The sequence below is a fragment of the Zea mays genome, chromosome 4 (genome assembly GCF_902167145.1).
Source record: "Zea mays cultivar B73 chromosome 4, Zm-B73-REFERENCE-NAM-5.0, whole genome shotgun sequence".
Classification (NCBI taxonomy): Eukaryota; Viridiplantae; Streptophyta; class Magnoliopsida; order Poales; family Poaceae; genus Zea; species Zea mays.
In genome coordinates, this window is record NC_050099.1 from 41,209,736 (window position 1) to 41,218,521 (window position 8,786).

Here is an 8,786-nt window from a genome sequence, read left to right on the forward strand (position 1 = left end):
GAATCGGCCCTGATGAGTCAAACAAAAAATTTGCGGAGATTGTCGATGTTCCAGGAGTGCTCCAGGTCTTCGCCGTTTGGCGTTGCGAGCCTGTAAGCGCTGGGGGAAGCTTTCGTCTTGACAATGAAGGGGCCCTCCCACTTGGGCTCCAGCTTGCCCCTGGACTCTGTCCGAGCTGTTCGGACGAGTACGAGGTCCCCTTCGCTGAATTCCCTCAGGATGACTGCGTGGTCGCGCCATGCTTTTGTCTGGGCTTGGTATTTGTTTAGAGCCTGTAAGGCGAAGACTCGGTCTCCATCGATGAGATCCTTCGAAGTGGGCTCGTCCACGTCGGGGACGGCTGACGGAACTGTTCGCGGGGACCCATGCTTTATTTCTTGTGGGGTCATGGCCTCCGATCCATATAGAAGGCGGAAAGGAGTGAACCCGGTCGCCCTGCATTCAGTTGTGTTTAGCGCCCAGACCGTCTCGGGTAATAAATCGGTCCACCTGCCCCTTTTGTCGAGGAGCATCTTTTTGACAGCTGTGAAGATTTTTCCGTTGGCGTGTTCCACAACTCCGTTGGACTGCGGGTGATAGACTGAGGCGAAGGCAAGCTTGGTGCCGATGGAGAACCAAAAATCCTTGAAGTCTTGGCTGTCAAACTGCTTGTCGTTGTCAACTGTTAGTTCAGACGGTACTCCGAAGCGGCAAACAATGTTTTGCCAAAAGAATTTTTGGGCAGTCTTTGATGTTATTGTGGAAACAGCCCTTGCCTCGATCCATTTGGTGAAGTACTCGACAGCGACGAAGGCGAACTTAAGGTTCCCCTGGGCCGTGGGCAGGGGCCCGACAATGTCCAGGCCCCAGCGCTGGAGAGGCCATGTGTGGGCGATCAGCTTTGTAAATTGCGAGGGGCTGCCTGATCGAGGAGAAAACTTCTGGCAGGCTTCGCAGGACCTTGTGACCCGATTCGCGGCGCAGATCATTGCGGGCCAGTAAAAACCTTGGCGGATCACCTTAGCAGCTAGGGCCCTTGGCCCTGCGTGTGAGCCGCAGGTACCACTGTGGACTTCGCGTAGTATCTGGATGCCTTCGGTTTCGGTGACGCATTTAAGCATTGGCTGACTGACCCCCTTCTTGTAGAGTTGGCCCTCAATCAGTGCGAAGTCCCGGCTTCGATGTTTGAGGCGCTTGGCCTCGCTGATGTCGGTTGGATGATAGTACCCCTGTAGGAACAGGGTTATTGGTGCCCGCCAGTCTTCGGTCATGATAAGGTTGACTATGCGGTGGCCCTCGCTGTCATTGGTTATTTGGAGACCTTCGGGGCTCCGGACGGCTGGTGTGCCAATGACATGGTAGAACACGTCGGAGGGCAAAGACTCGCCTCTGGTGGCAGCCTTGGCCAATGCGTCGGCCTCTTCATTCTTGGCTCGGTCCACATGCTGCAAGGTGAATCCCTTGAATTGTCTCTCGAGACTTCGGATGGCCGCGAGGTATTGCATGAGTGCGGGGTCCTTTGCTGCATAGTCTTTCTCGACCTGGCCGGCAACTACCTTGGAGTCTGTTTTGATGATGCAGGTGGTGACCCCAAGGGCCCTCAGCTTGCGGAGGCCGAGGATGACTGCTTCGTATTCTGCTATGTTATTTGTGCATCTGTCAGATTCCAGAGCGAAGCTGAGGCGTGCTGCATATCTGTGCTTGACCCCGGCTGGTGAGGTGATGACTGCAGCGGCGCCTGCCCCCGCATGGCACCATGCGCCATCGCAGTGGATCGTTCAAACCTTCTCTGCGGACGGGTCCGGCTGTGTTATTGGCCCAGTCCAGTCGGCGACGAAGTCTGCCAGGACTTGTGACTTGATGGCTGTCCTGGGCTCGAATTTGATGTGGTAGCCGAAGAGTTCGGCCGCCCACTTGGCAATTCTCACCGATGCTTCCGGGTTTCTGAACAATTCGCCGAGTCCCCTGTCTGAGGTGACTCGGACCTTGAATGCTTCAAAATAATGGCGCAATTTGCGCGAAGACATAACAACTGCGTAGGCAATCTTCTCCAGTTCTGTCATGTTACATTTGGATGGTGTAAGCACTTCGGAGACGTAATAAACTGGGCACTGCCTGATCACGCCCTCGACTGTCTGCTCCTGCACCAGTGTCGCGCTGACCGCATGAGGCGAAGCCACAACATAGAGCAACAGTGGTAGCGAAGAGTCGGGGCTTGTAAGGACTGCCAACTCCGATAGGTACTGTTTTAATGAGGCGAAGGCCGCTGCCTGCTCTGGTCCCCAAGCGAAGTCTTTTGCGCCTCGGAGAGTTTTGAGGAAAGGAAGACTTCGCTCAGCGGATCTGGAGATGAATCTGTTGAGGGCGGCCAATCGGCCCGTCAGGCGCTGGACGTCTCTGGCGGACTGCGGAGGCGTCATGTTTATGATGGCCTGAATTTTAGTTGGGTTGGCCTCGATGCCGCGGTGTGATACCAGGTAGCCCAATATTTTGCCTTGGCGAACGCCGAAGACGCACTTTTCCGGGTTTAGGCGGAGTCGTGCGTCTCGCATGTTTGCGAATGTCTCGGCGAGGTCAGCGAGATGGTCCTCCTTGCTCTTGCTGGCGACGACGATGTCGTCCACATATGTGAATATATTTCTGCCAACTTGCCCTTCGAGCACTGTCTTGGTAAGCCTGGAGAAGGTGGACCCGGCATTCTTGAGTCCCTCCGGCATTCTGATGAAGCAATATGTGCCGAAGGGTGTTATAAAGCTGGTGCTAGCCTTGTCTTCCTCCTTCATGTATATCTGGTGGTAACCGGAGAAGCAGTCGAGGAGTGACATGACTTCGCATCCGGCCGCGCTATCGACTATTTTGTCGATCCGCGGCAACGGGAAGTTGTCCTTTGGGCAGGCTTTGTTGAGACTGGGGAAGTCGATGCACATTCGCCACTTCCCGCTCTTTTTCTGCACCATCACAACATTGGAGAGCCACGTGGGGTAAGCCACCGGCTCGATGAATTTGGCTTCCAGGAGGCGGTGCACCTCTGCCTTGGCGGCCTCTGCCTTCTCGTCGGACATTTTGCGAAGCCGCTGTTTTTTCGGTCTCACCGAAGGGTCAATTCCCAAGCTGTGCTCAATTATGGATCAGCTGACCCCGACCAGGTCGAGGGCTGACCAGGCGAAGACATCTTTGTTCTTGGACAGGCAGCAGAGGAGTTTCTCCTCTTCATGCGAAGTGAGGTCTTCGCTGATAGTGACTGTCTGCTTGGGCGTGGCCTGGTTGAGGGGGACAATCTTGGTCCCGTCATTGCTCTGCAGCTGTGCTTTGTCGTGCTCTCTGTCGGTTGGGCTGACAGATGCAGGGACCTCGCGCTGGGCCGTGAGGCAGTGCACGTTTCTTTGTCCGGGGACGAAGTCCCGCTCTATGTTGTGCGCGGTCTGTTGATTGCCGTAGACCGCAATGGCGCCTAACGGACCTGGTATCTTCATGCACAGGTACAGTCCGTGAATAGCTGCCTCAAACTTGTTGATGGAGCCCCGGCCCATGATGGCGTTGTACGGATATACCATATCCACAATATCAAAGGTCACTTGCTCACTTCGGGCATTGGGTGCTACACCGAAGGAGAGAGGCAGCTCTATTTTGCCGACAGGAAAAGTGCCCTTGCCGCCGAAGCCATACAACGGGTTGTCCGAAGGCTTGAGCAGGCTGTGGCTTATGCCCATGTGGTCGAAGGCATGGAGGAAAATGATGTCTGCTTGACTGCCATTCTCGACTAGGACTTTGTGCAGATCCTAGCCTGCCACGCTGCAGTTGATAACCATGGCGTCGATGTGGGGGGCGCTGCGCAGGTCGACGTCTCGTGCGTCGAAGGTTAGCGGTACGTGGGACCACTTCGTCTGCACGACTGGGCCGGTGATGGCGACGTGGTTGATGCTGCGGTAGTGGTCCCGCTTCTGCCGCTTTGTGTCGAAGTCGGTGCTGGACCCCCCAGTGATCATATGAATGACTCCGCGATACGGCTGATCGGCGAAGTCTTCTTGTTTTGGGGCGTGGGGGTGGGGGATGTTCTGATGTTGCTGGTGTGGAGGAGGTACGATTTGTACTTCCTGGTGGTGTTGGTATGCGTGGTGCGGTGGATGCGGGGCGGGGGCGTGGATGTAGGGTGGAGGGGGTTGCTGATAAGTGTGCGCGACAACTCTGGGGTTGTCGGCTGGCTGCGCCCGTGCCATCCTGTCTTTGGTGGCCTTCGTTTCTGGGCAGTCTTTGGTTTGGTGGGCGCAGTCTTCGCCATGGAAGAGACAGTAGAATCGGCGCGGCGGCTGCGCACGCCCCCGACCCCTACCGCGAGTTCCATTTCCGCGGCCCTGGGGGGGGATATTCCTGGCGGCGAGGGGCGTCAGCAGCGGGGTGCTGGTTGGCGATGTTGTGCACTTGCTGTTGATTGCGGCCGTCTCGACTGGAGTCTTGCTACAGAGTCCTCGTCCACGTGCGGCTGGACTGTGGAGCATCTTTGGGCTTCCTTTGAGACTCAACCTTGCGCTGGTGGAGCTCTTCGGATTTGGCGTATTTTTCAAATAGCTGATATAATTCCTGGAGGTTCCTGGGCGGATCTCTGATGCAGTGGCTATAGAGGACGCCGGCGCGAAGGCCACTGATGGCGTAGTGGATGGCGATCTGGTCATCGACTGAGGGCAGCTGTGACTTGAGTGTTAGAAATTTGCGGTAATACTCCCGCAGGGTCTCCTTTTCCAGCTTCTTGCAGAGCGAGAGTTCGGCCAAGGCGTCGGTGTCTGGGCGGTACCCTTGGAAGTTGAGCAGGAACTTGTCCCGGAGGCTTCTCCAGGAATCAATGGACAGCGGAGGCAACCTGGTGAACCAGGTGAGAGCTGGGCCTTCGAGGGCGATGATGAAAGACTTGGCCATTGTGGCGTCGTCCCCTCCGGAAGATGCAACGGCGACCTGATAACTCATTATGTATTGTGTTGGGTCGGTGCTGCCGTTGTACTTGGGATAGGTTCCTGCCCGGAAGTTGGCGGGCCAAGGCATCACTTGCAGATGTGGCGCCAGGGGACTTCGCTCGTCGAGGTAGTTGACCCCTTGGAATGGCGCGGCGTGCAGGAAGGTGTGGTCGCGCTGGGGGAAACGCGGGTCTTCCGGTTGTGCGCGTTGTTGCAGAGGTGGCCCATGCTGCAGGCCGAGATGGCCTTCGCGCGTGTCTTCCAGTTGTGCGCGCTGTTGCAGGGGTGGCCCGTGCTGCAGGCCGAGGTGGCCTTCGCGCTGCATCAGCGCGATCTCCCGCTCGAGGTCCTGGGCCTTCTGCTCTTCGTCGCGTATCATTTGCCGCACCTTGGCTAGTGCGGACACGCGCTGGCGCTTGGCCTCCAGTATCTCCTTTTGCCTCTGCAGATTGCGGTTCTTGAGGCGCAGGGCGCGCAGCTGTAGCTGTTCTTCCGCTGAGACGCCAAGGACTTCACCATCCTCGGTGAGGTTCGCGCCCTCCGGTGGGGCGAAGCCTGGGGGAGGCTGCGATTGTCCTTCAGGGCCGCAGGTGCGGAGAGTATCGTCTTCGCAGGTGCGGAGAACGTCATCTTCAGTGGCCTCTTGTGTGTGGATTGGGTGAGGGCGAGGGCCTTGCCCTTTCTTGCGGCAAGTAGTGCTGCCTTCGCAGCCTCGTCAGCCTTCGAGTTAGCTTTCTTGGGTGCCATCGCGGGTGGTTTTTTCGTAGCACGAACGGTGGGCGCCAAATGTTGGAACTTGCTCTCGGTTGCAAGGGGATCCAACGAGGGTGAACAGTGACGTTAATAGGGTTCTCGCGCAAGATGGCAATAGCTCTGTTAATCTAGCCTCTCACGGGCACTGTGCGGGGGTATTTATAGGTATCTGAGCACCCGACGCCTTGTGTTAAGGACGCATGTGCCCTCAGACACCTAGGTTATCCCCAGAATATTCCCATAAAGCAGGGTTACAGACTGTAATTACAGGGATGCCTTTACAAATTAGGCCCATAACACGCAGCGGCCACGCAGGGCCCGTTACAATGGGCCGGATCCCACGTGGGCCTCCGTGCTGGACGAGGCCGCACGGTGGGATGACCTCGTCGCAGGTCTTCGTCTGATGTCGTATGGGGCGAAGGGTGTCCCTGCCCGTTGTCTTGTCTCCGTTGGACCAACGACTGCAGCGAAGGCCTCGAGCGAAGGGTGGCGTCTTTGCCTTCGCCCCAACAACTATGATGTATGATGTTATGCTATGCAAATGATGTAATGATGTGATGTTATGCAAAATGATATTTGCCGAAGGTTGACATTCATTTTTCACTGTAAGCCTCCCTTAGGAGCTTCTTCGCCTTTTACTTCAGCGGAATCAGCGTTTATTTTTCGCTGTAAGCCTCCCTTAGGAGCTTTTTCGCCTTTTACTTTCAGCGAAATCAGCGTTTATTTTTCGCTGTAAGCCTCCCTTAGGAGCTTCTTCGCCTTTTACTTTCAGCAGAATCAGCGCTTATTTTTCGCTGTAAGCTCTGCATTCCCTTCGGAACGACTTTTGAGCAGAAAACTTACACTGCGCTCCCTTAGGAACGACTTTTTGCTGTTTCGAAGAAATTGCACTGCGTTCCTTAGAACAAATTTTTGATAATTCGAAGGTCCTCTGTGCCACCATAAATTCTTATACTTCGGCAACTCAAGCCTATGGAGAAGATATATTTTCATTATGGTAAAAAGCGAAACTGTTACAAGAGATTGAAAAACAATAAAAAACACTTAAACTTCCCATAATTGTTCCTTATTAAAAAGAAAGTAATACTGAATGTGAAAATGCGAAAAGCTGCTGTCGAGGTAGGATATTTTGTCAGTAATATGCTTCGACTCTGGCACAGTGCTATTGACTGTGCGAGCTTCGGACTCCTCTCTGAAGTCCCGCTGGAGGTGAGTGTGTTGACTCCCTTCTGGCTGCTGACCTCGTTGCGTTGGTGGTGGCGATGGAGGCTGTTGCCAAGATGCTTGGGGTTGACTTGCTGAAGCAACAGAAGCTGCAGGGTGATTGCCTACATATTCTGGAATGTAAGGCGAATGGTACGAAGCAGTATGCATGACTTGCTTCGGCTGGCTCTATTGCGTTGCAGCTTCTGCTATCTTCTTTTGCTTCTGGATGGTAACATGGCACATCCTGGTGGTATGGCCCTTGTCTTCACCACAGAATAGGCAGTAAATTTTTCTTGGCTGATCCCCAAATCTCCCCCCGAAGCCCCTGGCTCATCTGCCCCTTGGCGCTGGCGGTCGGAAAGAGCTTTGCTGCTGCCCCGAAGCTTGCGAGGAGTACTGTGGCCTTTGCTGTTGACTCCCTCTATCATCACTTTGAGTAGAGTTGTGAATTGACCTAACGTGCCTCGGATGGAATCTTCCTCCGAAGCCCCTGGTCATTTCAGAGAACCTGAATGCTTCTTCCCTTCTTTGGCGAAAGTCATTGTCAGCTCGAATATACTCGTCCATCTTCTGGAGCAGCTTCTCTAAAGTTTGAGGAGGCTTCCTGGCTAATTATTGCGCTGAAGGTCCCGGCCGAAGTCCCTTAATCATGGCCTCAATGACAATTTCATTGGGCACTGTTGGTGCCTGTGCCCTGAGACGCAGGAACCTTCAGACATACGCCTGAAGGTATTCTTCGTGGTCCTGGGTGCACTGGAATAAAGCTTGAGCAGTGACCGGCTTCGTTTGAAACCCTTGGAAGCTGGTTATCAACATGTCCTTCAGCTTTTGCCATGAGGTGATTGTTCCTGGCCGAAGAGAGGAATACCAAGTTTGTGCAACACTCTTGACAGCCATGACGAAAGACTTTGCCATGACTGCAGTATTGCCACCATACGAAGATATGGTTGCTTCATAACTCATCAAGAATTGCTTCGGGTCTGAATGACCGTCGTACATGGGGAGCTGGGTGGCTTGTAAGACTGGGGCCAAGGTGTAGCCTACAGTTCTGTTGACAGAGGAGAAGTATCATCAAAAGCAAAATTTCCATGATGGAAATCTTCATACCAGTCGTCCTCGTTGTAGAAGCCCTCCTGATGAAGCTCTCTATGCGGAGGTCTTCGGTTATGGTCATCTTGAGCAAGACGACAAACTTCTTCAGAGGCTTCGTCTATCTGCCTTTGCAGGTCAGCTAGACGAGCCATCTTTTCCTTCTTCCGTTGGACCTGTTGATGGAGCATCTCCAAGTTTTGGATTTCTTGATCCAAGTCGTCCTCCGGAGGCGTTGGACTGGTAGCCTTCCTCTTCTGGCTTCGGGCCTTCCTAAGAGAAAGGACATCCTGATTGGGGTCCAACGGCTGCAGAGTGGCAGCCCCTGTTGCTGGAGCTTTCTTCGGCGGCATGACGAAGGTGATGCTTGCCGAAGGTGTTCAAAACTCAAAAAATGGAAGTGAGTTCACCGGAGGTGGGCGCCAATGTTGGTGACTTGTTCTCAAATGCTTCGAGTTAAGAACAAGGCAACATAAAAAGTGTTAAATGTTACAGTCCTTCGTCTTTCAAGAAATCATATCCCTTCGGATATAATGAATTCTGGACGAAGATTATGAAGGAAGAGACCTTCGTAAGCTCTATAGATGACAAAGAAGAATGCGTATATAAAATACGAATAATAATACAGATATTATCATCAACTTATTTTTATTTGTATTATCATATTTGTAATAACAAATTATAAACGTACCTTCGGATTGACGGAAAGTAAAGGTACATGCGTGATGCGAAAAGCGAATGCCAAGTCAGCATGAACAATACGGGAGTACTGTTCATCTATTTATAGGCACGGGACGCAGCCCGTGTAGAATT